The sequence below is a fragment of the Rhagoletis pomonella genome, unplaced genomic scaffold (assembly GCF_013731165.1).
Source record: "Rhagoletis pomonella isolate Grant_MI unplaced genomic scaffold, Rhpom_1.0 Rhpom_scaffold_00006, whole genome shotgun sequence".
In the NCBI taxonomy this organism is placed as follows: Eukaryota; Metazoa; Arthropoda; class Insecta; order Diptera; family Tephritidae; genus Rhagoletis; species Rhagoletis pomonella.
The window spans coordinates 82,504,825-82,522,854 of record NW_023458560.1 but is presented as its reverse complement, the minus strand read 5'-3'; the positions used below and the strand labels follow the sequence as shown (position 1 = coordinate 82,522,854).

The window sequence follows — 18,030 nt, the reverse complement described above, 5'->3', positions numbered from 1 at the left end:
GCTAAATTCGTGACCGATCGTCTAAAATCACCGCGTATTGAGTCCGTTATCCATGCATCCATGAGCTCATATTCTTAAGTAGGCTATTTGTTATTACCTTCCGACACTGGGTATTACAGTTGCAGAAAACCGTTATCATTTACCGGAAACACATATTATACATTCAACAGGTGCGTGTGCAGTACACTGCACGCATACAAATCCATGCAAGTGTATGTTCATATGTATGTATGCGTGAATGGGAAAATAGCACAGCTGAGCTAAAGCAACATGTTTCTAACGAAAGTTGCATCAACACGCTAACCTATAATAGACCAGTCAGATTTTTACGGCACTTGGCGCGTTCCAATATATACATATATATGCATGTATGTGTTTACACATCCCAGTAGAAATCGGTTGTATGCATTCATGAAAAATGCATGCTGTATGAGTGAATTAGTGTGAACAATTCATGCGTAGTCATGAATTTCCACAAATAAATTCAAATTCTAGCGAACTGCAAGCGAACGTACGTTGTTGTTGTTTTAAGTACATTTATTGATAAATGTGAAATGGAATTTTTGTAATATTTTCAGTCTTGTACAAAAATTGTAGTGAACGGACGTGTTGTGCGATAATATTTTCAGCACTAACGGGCTTTTACAAGATATGCATTTGCATATGTAAATGATAATTTTTTTATATCCCCGTATGTACCATATATTAAAATGTATCAGAAAAGAAGCATTTACATATGAGGAAGAATGCTTTAATACTAGGTTTGTTCCATTAATGCATTTTCGTATGTTTGAAAAATTAATACAGCCATATGCATACAGCAGTAGTACAAGTGAGTAGACAGACCACTTGCAAAGTGATCTATGTAAAATTTTTTCGATTTTTAGTTTTTGGTGGTTAACGTACCAGTATTTAATTTAGTTTCATGTCCACTAACAATACACTGCAAAATCCTTATATATTCTGAAAAAGAAATAGCATCAAATGTTAGCTACTCTAGCAAAAGTTGCTATAATACTTACTGTATGTATATATGCACTTTCAAAAGTCGCTATATTATTTATTGTACGTATTTATACAAGTTCAAAAGTCTCCATCTTTTGATGAAATTAGAAAACTGCAAGAGAACGTGATAGTTTCGGTGCCTAGTGGAAGACGTCGTAAAAAAGAAGTAGACAAATCTTCATGGTAGAGAGAACGCGAAAAGCTAATAAAAGCTAGCTATGTAAAAGTTACTGTTTCGAAACTCGCTATATTAATTTTTTATATATAAAATTTGCAAAAACTACCACACTGCGATTTTGTTTTTAATTGTTATTACACATGTTAAATGTAAATCAAGGTTCATTTATACTGGCAGCAAGCTCGTACCACCAACAGCGATGTCGTATGCATAAAATTTCTACTGGGATGCTCTAACATATATGTAGATATAGAAAACTACTACTACGATAAAAACAAACATTAACGGACGAAAATGACAAATCGCGGCAGAGACGAGGATACACCAAATTGCTTGTATGGATGGTTCCATGACGTCGCTTCTGTGTAAAATGTTGATGCTGCCACTCTTGTTCTGTTTTGTTTTGTTGTGGGTGGGGTGGGAATGTTAGATACTCCACTTTTGACTGCGTTTTGTATAAAAGGCTAAGCCAAATGGGCTCCGCATCAAATTGTCGGCACAAGCAACAGCGTGAACAACACGAATAGAAACAGTTCTTGGTGTTTTAGATAAGTGTTGAAGGATAATTCGTATTAGACGTGATAAATAACTTCGGTTAGTTTGTGTGATTTAACGGGTTATGATATTGGGCACACTTGTTGCTGTAGCTTAAATTATACATACATCTGCATTTATCTGGCGAAAATTTGCATCGGACGGAGTCATCAACAATTATCGGTAAGATGTGGAAAACTACAGACTTGATTGAGTACTTTGGAAGATTATATTTGAAATATTTGTGAACGTATCAATACAATTAATTACCATTAGATATGCACATTTAGAATGCACTCATAAAAAGTTTATCCGATTGCGCTGGCATTTTAGTAGCACTAAGTGAAAGTATGTTTCCAATAATTTATAAGATTGACTAGACTTGCTTGGCGGTGCTGGGTTTAGGGTATTTTGAATAATTGTATTTGTGGTCTGATGTGTCTCTGATGGAGAAAGTGTATTGCGCAGGTAATAAACAAATTAACTGGAAATTGTGCTCCATAGGTATCACTCTGGACAGTGCTGCCAAATTGTTCATTTAAAAAGCACCAGAACTCTAATAAAAACGCGGGGTTCCGAAGAAACATCAAGTTTTAACTTTATTAATTATTTTAATGAAAATGTAAATCCGAGATCATTCCTTCTTTTATTCCATACAACGTTAACTAAATCACATATTCAGGTATGTTCCAGAAAAGTAGTAGAATGAATATGAAGTGAAAATCTAAAATAAAACTGTTCATTTTTGATGTTCGAGAAAAGTAGCGATTTGCTGTTTCATTTTTAAAATTTGATGTTCGAAAAAACGGAATTCAAAAGTATAGAGTAAAATGTAGAACACCAAAATGCGAAATTGAAGTATTTTTAAACAACTTTTACTCCAAAGTAGAATGCAGAACATGCCTGATTGACTTCATTAGTTCTGGCCCAGCCTCGACAAGAAAAGATCCTACGCATTCGTTCGGTTAGTAAGCCACCCACCCAATGCTGGTATTATTACGGGCCATTGCTTAATGGGAGGGCATGCTAGTAGAATAGGATTGCCGGTCAACGACTTCTGCCGAAGTGGCCGCGACATCGACACGAAATCGAGAATGTGAAACCCTACCTCTGTCGCTTTCCTGCCATTTCGTGGGCGTGAAGATGCTCATTTCACCACTACCGCTTTGTCTTCACTAATTCTCGCGCTAACTTGACCTATCCAACTGGTTCTACTTCTAGGAGATCAGGCGGGTTCCAATTCGAGCCCTCAATTGGTATCCCAGCGAGCCCACTGGGTCTAAGTGTACCGTAAGAATAAGAAACAATTGCATTAGTACCTCGCACACACCTTGGGCCGCATGATTAAAACTTGAGCACGTGCTAAAAGATGCTACTGCTATACTAGAGCATGCTCGGGCAATCTGTAGTACCTACTAGATAATACATCCAGAGATTGCCACTGAACAATTTTCTTTCCTACCAGAAGCTGTACCAAAAACCTACCAAAATGGCTTATTTCCCACCATTTCTTTTAATCAATAAGATGACGTTTGACAATTTTAAGTACATTTATTTTTGTTTGTTTTTATACTTAAAGCAAGTAAACAAAAGAGATCGGAGCAATAGTATTAATAAAGTCAAGTCGATTCAAATAATAAATTTTTGAAGCCAACCTCCCGACTTAAGCTTCTTTATTTTGTTGCAGCAGTTGCTTTTCGCTTTATATATTTCCTGCTTGACCATACATATCGTAAGCCATCGTTTTTATTTATCAATTATAATATAAGGAAAATTTCAAGTTTTGAAATGACAAAAAAAAAACGCCGAAACACATAAACTTAAGTTTGGGTCGTACATTAGGGCCCTGTATACCGTTTTTCTACATCAGGTATCAGGTTCGCAAGATACTTTCACTTTAAATATACATTGTGAATGAAAATAAGGCAAGCTTTAACAGGGAAAAAATTTAAAACTGATTTTTTTTTTATAAATTCCATGGATTTTTGTTAAAGCCTGTTCTTTTACAAACACATCAAGCTATCACCGAAGAAAATTGATTGATAAATAAAGTTGTAAATTCTCAAATAAAAATGCGTAATAATTTCCTTTTTACCTTCCTCTTATTAGCTCGGGTTGTAACTATGTAATATTGATGCGCCTAAAAGATGCAGCGATTTCTATTATCAAGTTACATACCTGATGGCAGTACGAATGGCAATTATAATAGGGAGGTTTTAGTTTTTTAAACTATAATTTTTAGGAAATATGCCCAGGAACGAATGTTGCTCATACGCCATGTATGTAATAAATTTTTAAAACACGCGAAAAAATCGAATCAATATTCACAAAACTACGAGCCAAATATAGTATAACTGCGTTTCTAATTTTTCTCTCAGACGTCAGGGTTTTTTTTTGTAAAGGACTTTAAAATTTCCAGAATATGGTTGAATAAAAAAATTATTTAAAAGATTTGGTGCTTTGTAGAGTAATAATATGGGTATCAGTTAAAAGGAAAATTTCTGTGGAATTTAAAAAAAATTAAATTTTTTTGTTGCACCAGGACGAATAAATGTTGAAAATGTCCTTTTTAAACTTTATCCTTGAATAGCCTTGGAAATTTCCAATATTTATTTTCGAAAAAAATATATGTCAAGGACTAATATGTAAACTACCACATCCTTCTAACTTTATTAGTTTTAGATAAAAAAATTTTACACTTCTCTTTATAAAATATTGATAGTTACAATATACATAAACGAAGATACTAGAATCATTACATTGTACAGCACTCCGCTGGGTATTGGACCACACCAATTTTTTGTAAGAGATTAAGTCATAGGTAAAAAAGTAATTTCTCCGTTATCTTTCTTCTAGTGTGCATATTTGTATATATAAAAAATTTATAGAAATTTGAGAATAAACACTTGAAAGCCAACGGTTAGGCTTGCCAAATGTCCGGGGCTAGGATCCTCCGGGCTTGGGACTAAATCTGCGCGATGCGGGTTTGACATTAATTTCATCGAGTTGCGGTTAAAAACTTTGAGATTCTTCGATTTCCTGCAAATATGACTAACAATAAGAGGTTTTCTTTTTTGAATCTTTCATCTAGTGTCATTTTGAAATAGTTTAACAACCTAGTCATTGTTGAAACTATTATCGATTCGCAACTTCAATCCTGACCTAACATCCATCAATTCAATCAATTGATCTTTAGATACGCAGTGGATACGACTTTTTATACGAATACAGAGTTCAGAGAATTGCCGAAGGTAATTGGCGGAATTCTGTCTATACCGTAAGCAACGAGGTTTTTAATTGAATGAGGGTAAAATTGATATTGTCAAAATTTGGCAAGCCTACTCATAGTGCTGACAAAGTGACACATTACAACAAGCTAGAGTTGTTTTCAGTTTTATGAGCAAAGAAACCTACCGAAATTTGAAGCCTCCTACCATCCTACCAACGAGAAAAAAACCTACCAATTTTGGTAGGAAAAGCCCAAAACGGCAACCCTGGTTTGGTTACTGATTTGGTAGGCATTTCAAGTGGCAACACTGATAATAATACGGTAGCGAGAATGTAAATAGGGAAGAGACATTTTGGTAAGTTTTTGCTACTTTTCTTTGTTTAAAATTTTTTTATTATTTTTTTATGAAAATATAGCTTACCATCTAAAGAAACCACGTAAATCGAAATTTCAAAATTTTTAATTTTATCAAATGCTGATAAAAATTTTAAAAAAATTTTTTAGAATTGTTTTGAGTATGCCCATTCAATTCAAAGTACAAGTTTGAAGTAGCTTGGACTTACCGTTGAGTTTTGGGAATTCTTTCGTTGTTCGCGCGTTTTCTTCAATACAAAGTATGTTCGACAATTTTTTTGTATGGAGAAAATGAGCAACACCTTCCACAAAAAAAAAAAAAAAAATACCAAAAATCAACGGTAGGTCCTAGCTACTTAAAATTTGCACTTTGAATTGAATGGGCTACAAAACTGAACACTCGAAATGTTTCTAAGAAATCTAATTAAAAGACTCAAAATATTGATGAAACTTTGCCGAACTTAGTTAATTTTTGTACAACGTTTGAAATTTTGATTAGCATGGTCTTTCTTAAACAACAAGCTACACTTCATAAAAAAACAATACAGATTAAATAATGATAATAATAATATGTAATTTATTAGCCGAAGAATGCTAAAATGTCGCTTCCCTATTTATATTTTTGCCACTGTATCCACAGCTTTTCTTTTTCATATCCATGAATTTTTGAGGGAATCAGTATTAGTTTTTTTTTTTTTTTAATTTCACTAAATTCACGAACAAAACTTAAGAAATTATTGTAAAAACCTTAAATGAAAAACTCAGCCAAGAGTGATGGACTGCAATATAGGGAGGGTATTTACCAGTTTGACAAAATAAAACATAACCAATATTTATGGCTCCCTTATATTCTATGTTCTTTGTTTCTGTTACTTTACATTTTGCAAGCTCCAACGTTATGTAAAAACCTTTAAAAAATTCTAAACTATTTTGTTGGTAAGTAATTTCTAGGCAAAAAACAAAACTGACTTCAATTCTCATACACAAATTTAAGAGTACCGTTAATTTCTTCATGATAATGATCGCATCGAAACCAAATTATTATAGGAATCGATTAACGTTATGCGGTAACTTAAATAAAACGAAATAAAAATAATCCGTCGAATTGATAACCTCCTCCTTTTTTATTATTCAGTTAAAAAAATACATGGGGAAAAAGTACCGGACACCGAGTTACGGAGCATCAAGCTCGGTGGAAAGCCCTTATTACAGATTTGTATTCTCAGAATTGAAAATTCAGTACAAATCATTACAAATTTTGGAAAATCAGGACATTAGCGTACTGATTGAAGAAATCAATAAAATCAGTACGACAGTTGAAAAATTAGTACTTTACTGATAAAATCAGTACGTCTGGCAACCGTAGTCATGGACGAAAATTTTATTATGCTAAAATCCCTTCCAAGTAAGCTTTCGAAGCCTTTCCTCTTTATATGGAAACCGATCCAGTCTAGTGCCCATTGTCAATATCTTTCCACTAATAATTCTGGGTTCTTCAAATTATGGCTGCAGTCATGCTGAATGCTTCATGCTACATACATACGCATGTACATACATATATGTATGTACATGGTGAAATAGTGGAACCGGAAATTCCAAATGTACAGCTAATCTACGAAACTTTCTGATGTAAAATAAACGAAAAGAAGGTTGCGTAAAAAACATATGCGAATGTTGTTAAAAAATCACTGTGCCTGCATTTTTTGATTGACTGTATATACATATGTAACTTGTGTGTGCATACTTATGTATATTTGTTTACATATGATTAAGCCATGAAGCCATATGTATCTACATATGTACATATGTATATAGTCCATTTAACTTAGCTTAAGAAGACAAACTTTTTCTGAATGTTTATCCACTAATTTGACATAACTTACAACTTTTCATTTAATGATTGAGTTCGTTAGCGTTGATTGGGGAAGAATGAATCAATCGTGTAAATAAAATTGATCCGAATTGAAGTTCATTGTATTAAAAGGGGAATGAGAACACCGGATTCCAATTGTTGTGGTTGTTTCCAACTTTTGAAGTAATTACTTAAATAAATAATCCCTCATTAATTTATTAGTACTGGTGTTATTATTTGAACAACTAAGAACCTGGATGTCTGTCCTTTTTTGTGCTTTGCAATCGAGATTGGAATTTAAAAACGATTCAATGACTGTTATTAAATCACCTGCTCCTAACAATTGGCCGACTAGATATCTGATATCATCCACCATATTCCATTGTTTTATTGCCACTTTTGACGATAAATATCAGCACAGAAATATGAATGGCACGTTGTGCAATAAAACTTAACTAGTTGGCGGTTGTAAAATCATTTCTGCTGTTGCCAATACAAGAAATACTACAACATACATATCCCTGCAAAAAATTGTGCGACTAATCTCCAAAGAGAGTATTCCGAGATTACTCTCAATCGGGTACGATTGGGCATTAATTAGTCGCAACTAGTCTCATACGGGTAATAATGGAGGTCAATTAGTCTCGACCCATCCCTTATGGGTATAATTGGGCTGTATATTTAGTCCCCAACTCATCTCTAACGGGTACTATTAACGATTTAATGATATGTACGCACTTAGTCAATGAAATTTCATGTGCGGCGTTGGCACACAGAGAGAGTATTCGTCTACCCAAACTGAGCAACCCGGTTCGAATCTCAGCTGGCGCAAATTTTTATTTTTATTTTTTAATAGTGACTAGTCGCTTTTTATACCCTTTCGGGTATAAAGGTGAACAATTAGTCTCTTCATAGGACATGCTCGAACAAAAGCGAACAGTTCATTCCATATAAAGAGATCAAAAGTGGTATTAGTCGCATGCTCCTTTGCGATTGCTCCCGGAGTCATCCCGGATTAGTCCCATTTTTTGCGGGGGATGTACATGCAAATGGAATGTCACTGTAGGTGGGGATGTCTTTGTATGTATGTATGTTGGTATTCATTAACATAAGTGATAGGAATGTGGGCACCCTCGACTTGATATTTGGCGCTAAAAACACACCGTTTTCCCTCACTAGAAGTGTCTTTAATCTAAAACCCTTTAACACAACATAAACAACTTAACAAAATACTTTTCCGCTCTTCGATAACGTATGTTAATATTCTAGCTAAAATAAAATGTACTATTACATCAAATAAAATCCTCATAATCAGGACATTTTTATTGCTCTGATAAATAACCTCTGCAAGTTAATTAGAAATTTGATAAGGGGAAATGTGTGCCATGTTTGTGTACATGTACATACATACATACATACATACATACAATCATATGATTGTACTGGAATTTATCGTCGCCTAGTACACATCGGCAGGCAACTCGACCCTCTGGGGTAGTTTTTGCAACAGCAACAGCAATTTAGCCACCTACTACTGTTAGGCACAAATTTAAACTACCGTCATTCGTCCCTTCACACATAGCCATGTAAATACATACGTACACATACATACCTACATACATACATACATAGCATGTACAATATATGTTTACACAGAGCCGTGAGAACCACATTAGAAAAATTACGAAAAATTACATTACAAAACAATATAATCAAAGATTTTTATAAATAACACTTGATCGGTCAAATCTAAGAAATTTATAGCTCCTTTCATGAGAAAACTATGCGGGGGGGCTAATGATTAAAAAAGCGATTCCTTTCTAGTTATGAATTTTTTAAATGTGGTTGAACCCAACCAGGACCGGTTTAAGAGTGGCCAGGACAGGTGTTCGGACGTAAGATTGGTATGTGACCTTAAAAAGTCAGTGACTTGAGCATTGTACAGTATTTCTAGCGAGATATCGGACAGCTTTTGATCAGGTACACATGTATGTATGTATGTATACGCCCGCGACAAAACGATACCACCTCAACATTTTGAATAGTTTTCACTATTTATTTTTTGTTTGTTTAATATTATTTTTATATAAAAGTATAGCTCTATATCTAACAAATACTATATAAATTTAAATTTCAGACTTTGAGCGCGTGTGAATCGGTAGCAAAGTTCGCGGCGAGGAAATTTTTGACAAGTAGGAGATGGATAAAATTTCACTAGCTCATGGGGCTAGTGAAATTTTTCACAAATGCATAGAACATTTTTACAAACACAAAGATTGTTGATGTGTGTAATTTTTCGTTAAATAAAAGCTTAAATTGATGAATTGCAATCAATGTTGGTAGATGTTTTCTTAAAATGTTAATTTCACTGCAATTTGTAATATTTTATCCCGAAAAAATCTGCGGTTATCAAAAATTTACTGCTGTCAAAAAAGATTTAATTTCACACAGCAGATTGGCAAAACTGTCTCACAATAGTAAACATATTATTCACCAGCTTTCCCCATAGAACTTTGTTACCGATTCAAACACGCCCTTTGTACAAAAATTATAAAAATTTCACAAACTTTACGTCCCAATTCCAAACATCTTAATTTTAATTTAGTATGCAGTTTTATAGCTTATTAAATTCAAACTGTGACTTTATTTAATAAATTTTAATTTATTTTACATTAATTCAGAAATTCTAGTAAAAATACTTGGAATTGGGTTGAAAAGTTTGTGCAATTTTTTAAATTTTTGTACAAAGTTTGAAATTTAAACTTATTTTTCTTAGATAACGAGCTGAATTTTAACAACATATTTATGCACGATTCAAAACACTATGCGACAAAATCAAACTTGTTGGCTTTATAGTGAGTAAAACCAAATGCAAGTGATAGTTTTGGATGTCAATAATACTACGTCAATGGCTTTTTTCGAGTCTAGCTCAAATAAGGAAGAAATCCTTAATTGAATCCTTGCACCCAATTTATTGTAGAACTAGGTTAAGTTCTTGAAAAATATTTTTAGAAAATACTCGTGTAAGGGTTTTTTGATACGAGGAATTCATTTACGTTTTTGATTATTAAGTTTTTTCAAACAAATACTCAAATTAGAGGTCTTCATTAAAAAAATTCAGTCGTGATGTGATTTTAAATGCTGCAATTAATATTTTAAACAGAAAATAATGTATTTATTGTATTTTTTATTCTTTTGTCTACTTTTCTTCAAACTTTCCTGCTTTTTTGCTTTTTATTTTGTTTTTCAAAATCATCGTCACATATAACACTATATTTATCAGGATCAGTCCAGATAGTTAGCACTGCGAACTGCATTGAACTATGTGCTCCTTTAAACCAATTAAACAGCGAATTGTAACAAATTCTATACATTTATTTGGTGCCCATGATACATTACGTTCAACTCGTTTGTTGAAATAAAGCCCATAAATTTTTTTAGTAAATATGTTCGCTTATTCCAACTAAACTATGTGGAACTTGAAACTTGCCGCAACAATACCAAGATGTTGATACTTTCTTTCACAATCCACTATTTTTTAAGTAAAACACCGAAAAAAGTGATAAGTGATGCGGGTTCGATCCCTTCTGAAAGTCTAGAAAAAAGAAATCTGATGAGATGTGTTGATCTCCGAAATAGCTTCTATAATTTCTAAAGTTTAAGCTTTGCTGTTTTTTTCCAGATTTCCTAACAAACAAGTCGCGTGGTCCAAAGCTCAATAACACTACTGTCAAATAGCAAAATTACACTCTAAAGGGAGAAAAATAAAACAATTATTGATTTTGAAAATCGAAATAAAAAGAAAAAAAGGAAAGTTTGAAAAAAGTAGACAAAAGAATAAAACAAAATGCAATAAATTAATTAATTTCTGCTCAAAATATTGATTGCAGTGCTTAAAATTGGTATTTGTAATAGGAACCGCGACTGCATTTTATCAATAAAGACCTCTAATTTGAGTATTTATTTGAAAAACTCAAATTCAATAAAATTGGCCTACAGCGCCATCTACCGCAGAGATATTAAAAAACAAACTTCAAAAATGTATTCCTCGTATCAAAAAACCCTTATATGAATAAGAAAATATTTTTCAAGACCTTAACCTAATTAAACAATACATTGTGTGCAAAGATTCAATTAAGGATATTTTCCACTTATCACTTTCATTTGGTTTTACTCAATACCGATTTGAGCTCTGTCGCGCAGTGTAATATACAGAATTATTTCAAAATTAAAATTTTGTGGGAAAACGCCGTCAAAGTTTGATCAATTCATACAGTTCGTATACCGAAAGATAGATAGAAATACACATATATTCGCCATTTTTGGGACGTTTAGTCATCAGCTCGAACAAGTTATCTCCTTATCAAGCTTATTAGTTGTATGACGAAATCTCCAAAAATGTAAATTTTGAATAACATCGATATATTATTAATGGGGAATACGAAAATGTGCAAAAGCATATCGAATATGCAAATGCATATTATGACACAAAATACATATTTTGCCTTAAAATCATAAAAATGCATAAAAAATTATTATTTTGGTAATAAGTTAGTTAATTTTCGCATATTTTCAACTGGCAATACCTTTGCGCAGAGAACCAGAGTTGCTGGCGAGCTTTGTTTAATTGTCAAAAAGAGGAAGCTGGCGAACTGCGAATAGTTCCGCTATTTTCTAGTAAAAAATTGTAATGTACTCGTAAAAATATTTCGATTGTTGTTTCACAATGGTCAAGTTGAGCGCTAAATCGGTTTTGGTGGTTGAAAAATTCAATAAAAATTTACCGAAAGAGAAAGAATCTTTGCGTTGGTTTTTTAGCGAAAGCTGTTTACTCTGCATCTATTGTAACTCCTCAATATCAGCAACAAAAATATTTTGTGTGAAGCAATATTTTCATCTTGAGAACTGTCGTCTTTTAAATATTATCCAACAACATCTTGTGAGCCTTCATTTTCAATACATTAAGTATATACAACAACTTTTTATGCGATCACCGAAAAAAATTTCGTTGGAAAATATACATTTTGGAGTAATTTTAATGATCATATACGGGCAGGTTCTGCAATTTACTTTCGAGTGAATTTCAACCCCTGCAAATTTGAAGTCAAAGTGAACTTGGCTCAAATTCACTCGGAAGTGAACCTGCCGGATAATTAAGTTTTTTGTGCATATCCAATGTGCATATCGAACTGAGAACGAACTCATAACCAACCTTAGTTTGCCAACCTTCATTCGAAACACACTCGAGATGGGTTCGGAAAAAAATGGAAACCATAGTAACAAGAGAGACATTGAAATCCAGCTCATTATCGAAGGGAGATATAAGACATTGGATAACGAAGGTTCCGTTTTACTGGTTCTCGAAACGAATACTAACCTATTCCAGATTCGTTATCCAAGGTGATACTCGATAAAAGATTAGTTATCGAATCATATTCGAATTGTTAACCAAGCCCAATGTTTATTGGGTATGTATGTTTAGCAGTTGCATTATTGTATACGCATGTACAGATTTATGTATGCGTTTTAGTTATGTATGTTTATTAGGGTGGTCCTTAAAAATCAAATGGACGATTTTTTTCAGTCTCACCCCCTAAATCTGTAATACCACGGTAACAGATATCACATATAAATTTTGGTCCCGATTGGAGTCGGTTAAGGCGTGGCGCAAAGGAGTCAAAAGCCAGATGCCCCTATGGACTCAAAAAATTTAAATTTTATTATTTTTTTCATTTAATACCCAAAATCGATACTACTGAAGTCGAGGATATCACATATAAATTTTAGTCCCGATTGCAGTCGGTTACGACGTCTTCATAGGGTAATCTGAATTTTGACCCCCATGCGACACGCCTTAACCAACTTCAATCGGGGCCAAAATGTACATGTGATATCTTCGACTACGGTAGCATCGACGTAGGGGTTGAGGCTTAGGGAATCTGATGAAAAAATTTGCTTCCTACATTTAGTGACCACCCTAATGTTTATATATAGTATTTTAATGTAAAATATCCGACGCAGAATTTTCCTTTTATCATAAAGATTTTTGAAACCAAAGATTTTCGCTTTATTGTCCCCAAAATTCCTTCACACTTCTGCAAATTACATTGTAATGATGATGGTGTAATTCGACTCTTTCGCTGCGCCCAAAAAAGAATAATCTAAAACCGCATTTCAAAAGTTGTCGTAGGTGACAACAACATCTCCTTAAAGACTAGATAATAGCCATAAGCGCAACGTGTTTTTTTTTGTGGCAAAAGCTTTGGGCGGGCGTTTTTAAATGCCAGCTATAAATCATTCCGTCGACTCCCTTCCATTTCCATTTTATCACTTCACTAAACTTAGACGTGTTGTTGCACGCAGAAATTAAATCATTAAAATGACAAAAGTTTTTAATTTTTGCCACACATTGTTTGTTCCTAAACTCGGCTTCTTCCACACTACTTAAATTGAATTTAGCAAACGCACTCTACCCTACTTACAAAAAAAAATGTTGCTTGTGGCAAAATTAAAAATTTAATACTGTTTGCATTTGTGTTGACTGACTGCCGCGTTAGTAAATTCTGCTATTATTAGTAATCATGCATGTATGTATATAAATACGTACATATGTATGTGTGTACGTATGTATGCGCTTACATTCTATGAGTAACAGTACAATTGCAAGGAGAAAAATGCTGTTGGGAATAGATTTTCACATTATACGATACGCAGTATAGTTACGGTGACCATAAATATGGATTCAAAATGAAGGACAATTTTTAAAAAAATATGCCTACATATATTTACGTAGTATAAAAATATCAAAAGAGTATTTATGATTCTAAATTCTTAATACATTTTAAACTTTAAAAATGAATCACGTTTTCTTCATTGATATTAATCTTTTTTTACATGAATATTTATAAAAGTATAGTAAAACATATTATAATTACAATAGCTTACACAAAAAGCGGAAATCTTTAAAAGATTATTTTATAGGCAAATTTTGAGTCGTTCAAAACGAAAACAATACCCTTGTTTTTTTTTTGGTTTTTTTGGTACTTTTCGCAGTTATTTGTCAAAAATCGACAAAGTGCCCTTTAAAAAAATATATAATTTGTGCAGATTGCGCTCCATAGCATCTATATTTCTAATCCGATTTTCATTATCTTTGGCTCAAAGTTTACTGTAATGATATATATTCTTTATCGAATTTTTTAAATAATGAAAAAAATAATCAAATGAAACTGCGTATTTGATTGAAAATCTCACTTTTTTCGCCTGTAGCACTAATAATTTTCATTGAAGTCGCCACAAGTTATATATTTTGGTAAGAGGCACATCAATACCCTTCGAGCTGCAAGTCGCTTACGTTAATTTGGAGATTTTTTCATGAGATATTGAAGAAAAGCTACGAAAAGTACCAAAAAACACTTTTTTGAAAAAATCCATCCATTGTCCGATAATTTTAAAATAACGAATAAAATGCGGGACAAATGCAGGACACTTGGAAAAAATCAGTACATTTTCAGGTTTTTCAGGTTTGAAAAACTACGCAGGACCGACCTTTGAAAAACAGTACGGTCCTGCAAAAAACAGAACGGATGGTCACCGTAAGTATAGTGACCTTGAATTGATTTAAAAATTAAATTAATCACGACTCGTACAAACAAAGGTACTTACTTTATTTTTTCCCACTTATATTCAATAAAAGGAAAATCCAAATCCAGGAAGTCCAAAAGAAACGCCGAAAATGCGGTCAGGCCAAAATAACACGAACTCTTTTAACAAAGATCGAATCATTCCTATTCTTATAAAATTTTGCTTTGCTTTAAACGCGCGAAATACTAAATAAAAGTCAACAGGAAAGTAAAGTCGTTTGGGTTAACTCGAAACGAATTCGTTTCTTCAAACTAGGGATGGGCGATGATGAGAAATCATCGATTTTTTCATCGGTGATGACATCGGAGGGTCAACATCGATTCTCGATTTTCATCGACCGACAATCATCGATTTTCCACAATATCGATAACATTCTAAAATACGGAATTGTTCCCGTGCTCATCAGAAGTAAGCCGTTCTATTGGAAGCGTTCGCGCAAACATTATTTGTTTTCATTCATTTTTTCCTCGAAATTATGTTTGAGTGTATGAGTTTCAGATTTGTTTAAAAAAATGTATCAAAAAACTTAAAATCAAATCAAATATTTTACTACCTTCGCCTTTTTTATTAATTATAGTTTTACATACGTACAACCACGTTCAGGTATATCGTCACCTGAAATGCAAAAGTCGTAACTACATATGTATGTATGTATGTATGTATGAACAGTGAATATCTGGAATCATCGGCACTTCGATTATTTATGTGTGCAAGGTATCGATGTGCCGATGTTCTACATAGTCCGCAATCGATTATAAGACATCGATATTTTACGCCTTATCATCGATAAAATCGAATATCGATGAATATTGGACATCCCTACTTCAAGCCCACAAGTTTTTTGAGAAACCTTCGGCCTGGGTTGGACAAGTTCCACGCGCACATTTTTATATACATATCTAAGCATAAATAAAAGTCATCCATTTGGATAGTAAACCGCTTTTACTATGACAATTTTTTATTATGACAGAATATGGAATCCATAATGTACACTTGTGCTCAGAAACTTAAACACCGCCTACATATTTTTCAAAGTATTCAAAATACTTTTCATATACAATTTTTTTATTTATTTTTATTTTTTTTTATAAAGGTACAGTTCACTCTATTGGCCTTATTAAATAAAATAAAATTTGTGGGTATGAACTTTTTTTAAATTTGGTATAAAACTGTACTTTTACTTTAAATTTGGTATACATTTTGAGCATCGTTTTGCAGTTCGCTGGTATATCGTTTTTGCGGGCTGCAGGGGAGTCGTTTTCGTGACCCGCCGGCGAACTGTGCTTTTCATCAAACAAACTACACATATTAGAAAAAATTACATACTATAAAAGTTTATTGAGATTACTTAAGTAAGATTCAAGCCGATTTCGGAAAATACCCTTTGGCATAGAGAGATCAAGATCCAGAGAACGAGAAATCGTATTGATTTCTTGCAAAGTTCTATTTACGGGAGCATTTCGGCTGTACAGAGTTTTGCTAATAGCGACTCGAAACAAATCAGTTTGGCACAAAATTCTGCTTGGAACATTGAAATAGTAAATACTGCTGAGCAATAAGGGGTAATCAACGTTACCGGAAATTACATCGAAAATGAAGGAAATGGACAGGAAAATTCTTCGGTTATGCAACGGCATTAAGTTAATTAATTGACAACGTGAAAAATAGTATGGGATAGGGTCGGAGAAGTTAAGCGATCATAAGGCGTGTCGGATAAACAAACACGCGCTGGACTGACTCAATCCTGTTTATGTGGACTTGGTAATAAGGTCTCCAAATAAAGGCAGCGTACTCTAATCTTCACCGAACAAATGAATGGTAGCTACTACGCGCTACTATCGGAAACGAAAAATTGCCAAAAATGCACAGTAAGCCCTAGCTACTTCAAACTTGCCATTTTGACTAAAACTTAATAGACTACAAAAGCGCATACTCAAAATTTTTCTAAAAAATCTAAAACCTCGAAATTTTTATGACTCGAATAATTCGGATTTTCTTCGTTTTTTTTTTTTTGTTGCTTAAAATAACTAATTTTGTTATTTTTAATAAAGCACACTAAAATGTTGATTGAAACTAACATTTCTGTTTTTTCTATTAATATTTCCATATTCAATATAAATAGTGCCGTTGTAAGGATCTCATATTTTTCTCTTACCGATAGTATCGATACTATCGAATGGTGAGGCCCAAAGACTCCCAGACCAGATTAAAAGCCTTAAAAATCCCTATGAACTTGATATACAATGTTTTGCAATCAAATTATCAGTTTAAAAGTTATCTGCAATTTATGGGTGAAATCTGACACAAATTTAAGTCGCATCGTTATTCGACTGTGAATTACACCTAAAAGCTGCAAACTTTTTGTTCTTATTTTTATGCTATATTGAAGCTTATTTAATTTCAAAGTATATAGATCCAATCTTTTGCGAATCGATTTAAAAATAGAAAATTTATAGCAAAATTAGTAAATGATATTGGGTTCAAGCAACATATCGATAGTGTACAGCAACAACATTTGATCGTAAAATCGATTAAATTGTCATTTCCAGTGGCATGATTATGCTCATCGCAATTAGAAAAATGCCTGACACAAGGGCTTTGTTACATTAAGCAATAAATAGTTTGTAATATTTTGTAACAATTGTTACGAATTATGCCTTGGCTGGCAAAAAAGTTGATAAAATAAGATAAATCGAGATAGTAAAATAAAATTTAATTTATAAATAAAGTTTGGAAGTTTCTGTGGGATAAATTTATACTTGTAAATATTTTCCACCAAAATAAAAGCTACTTTACTAAAGTTACATACAACTTCAAGCTTTTTCCATAGTTGGCGTTTTTGTCCTTTTTTATTCCCTCATATGAGAGAAATTCTCAGAATTAAAAATTACTGTAAGTTACTGTGTAATTATTTTAAGAGATAACAAGTATGTCTTAAGCAAAAAATACAACCGCCTTCAATTCTCATATAAAAATTAAGGAGTACCTTTAATTTTTTCATGATCAAATGATCGGATCTAAACCAAATTAGTATGGGACCACTTGTGTGTGAGACACTATCTTTCCGATAGAAAAAGAATTGTCGAAATCAATAACGTGGTGGTTATCCGACGAATTGATAACCTTCTTCTTGTTTGGAAGTCGGCTAACAATAATGAAATCTTATTTGTAAATATTTCATGATTTAAAAAATTAAATGATTTCACAGTTACATAGCTCTGATAAACACATACA

General features: G+C 33.0%; 1 protein-coding gene across 3 annotated transcripts in view; it reads left to right on the top strand.

The window, feature by feature from the left end:
• Nucleotides 1-18,030, top strand: part of LOC118741486 — a 94,045-nt gene that overhangs the window by 33,229 nt on the left and 42,786 nt on the right. Inside the window, exon 1 of one of the 3 annotated variants that reach the window (XM_036473485.1) lies at nucleotides 1,717-1,900. The exons of the other annotated variants lie outside the window; for them this stretch is intronic. The gene's annotated coding sequence lies outside the window, so the exon portion shown is untranslated. Of the gene's footprint in view, nucleotides 1-1,716; nucleotides 1,901-18,030 lie in introns of those variants that run through there. 3 annotated transcript variants of the gene reach the window in all.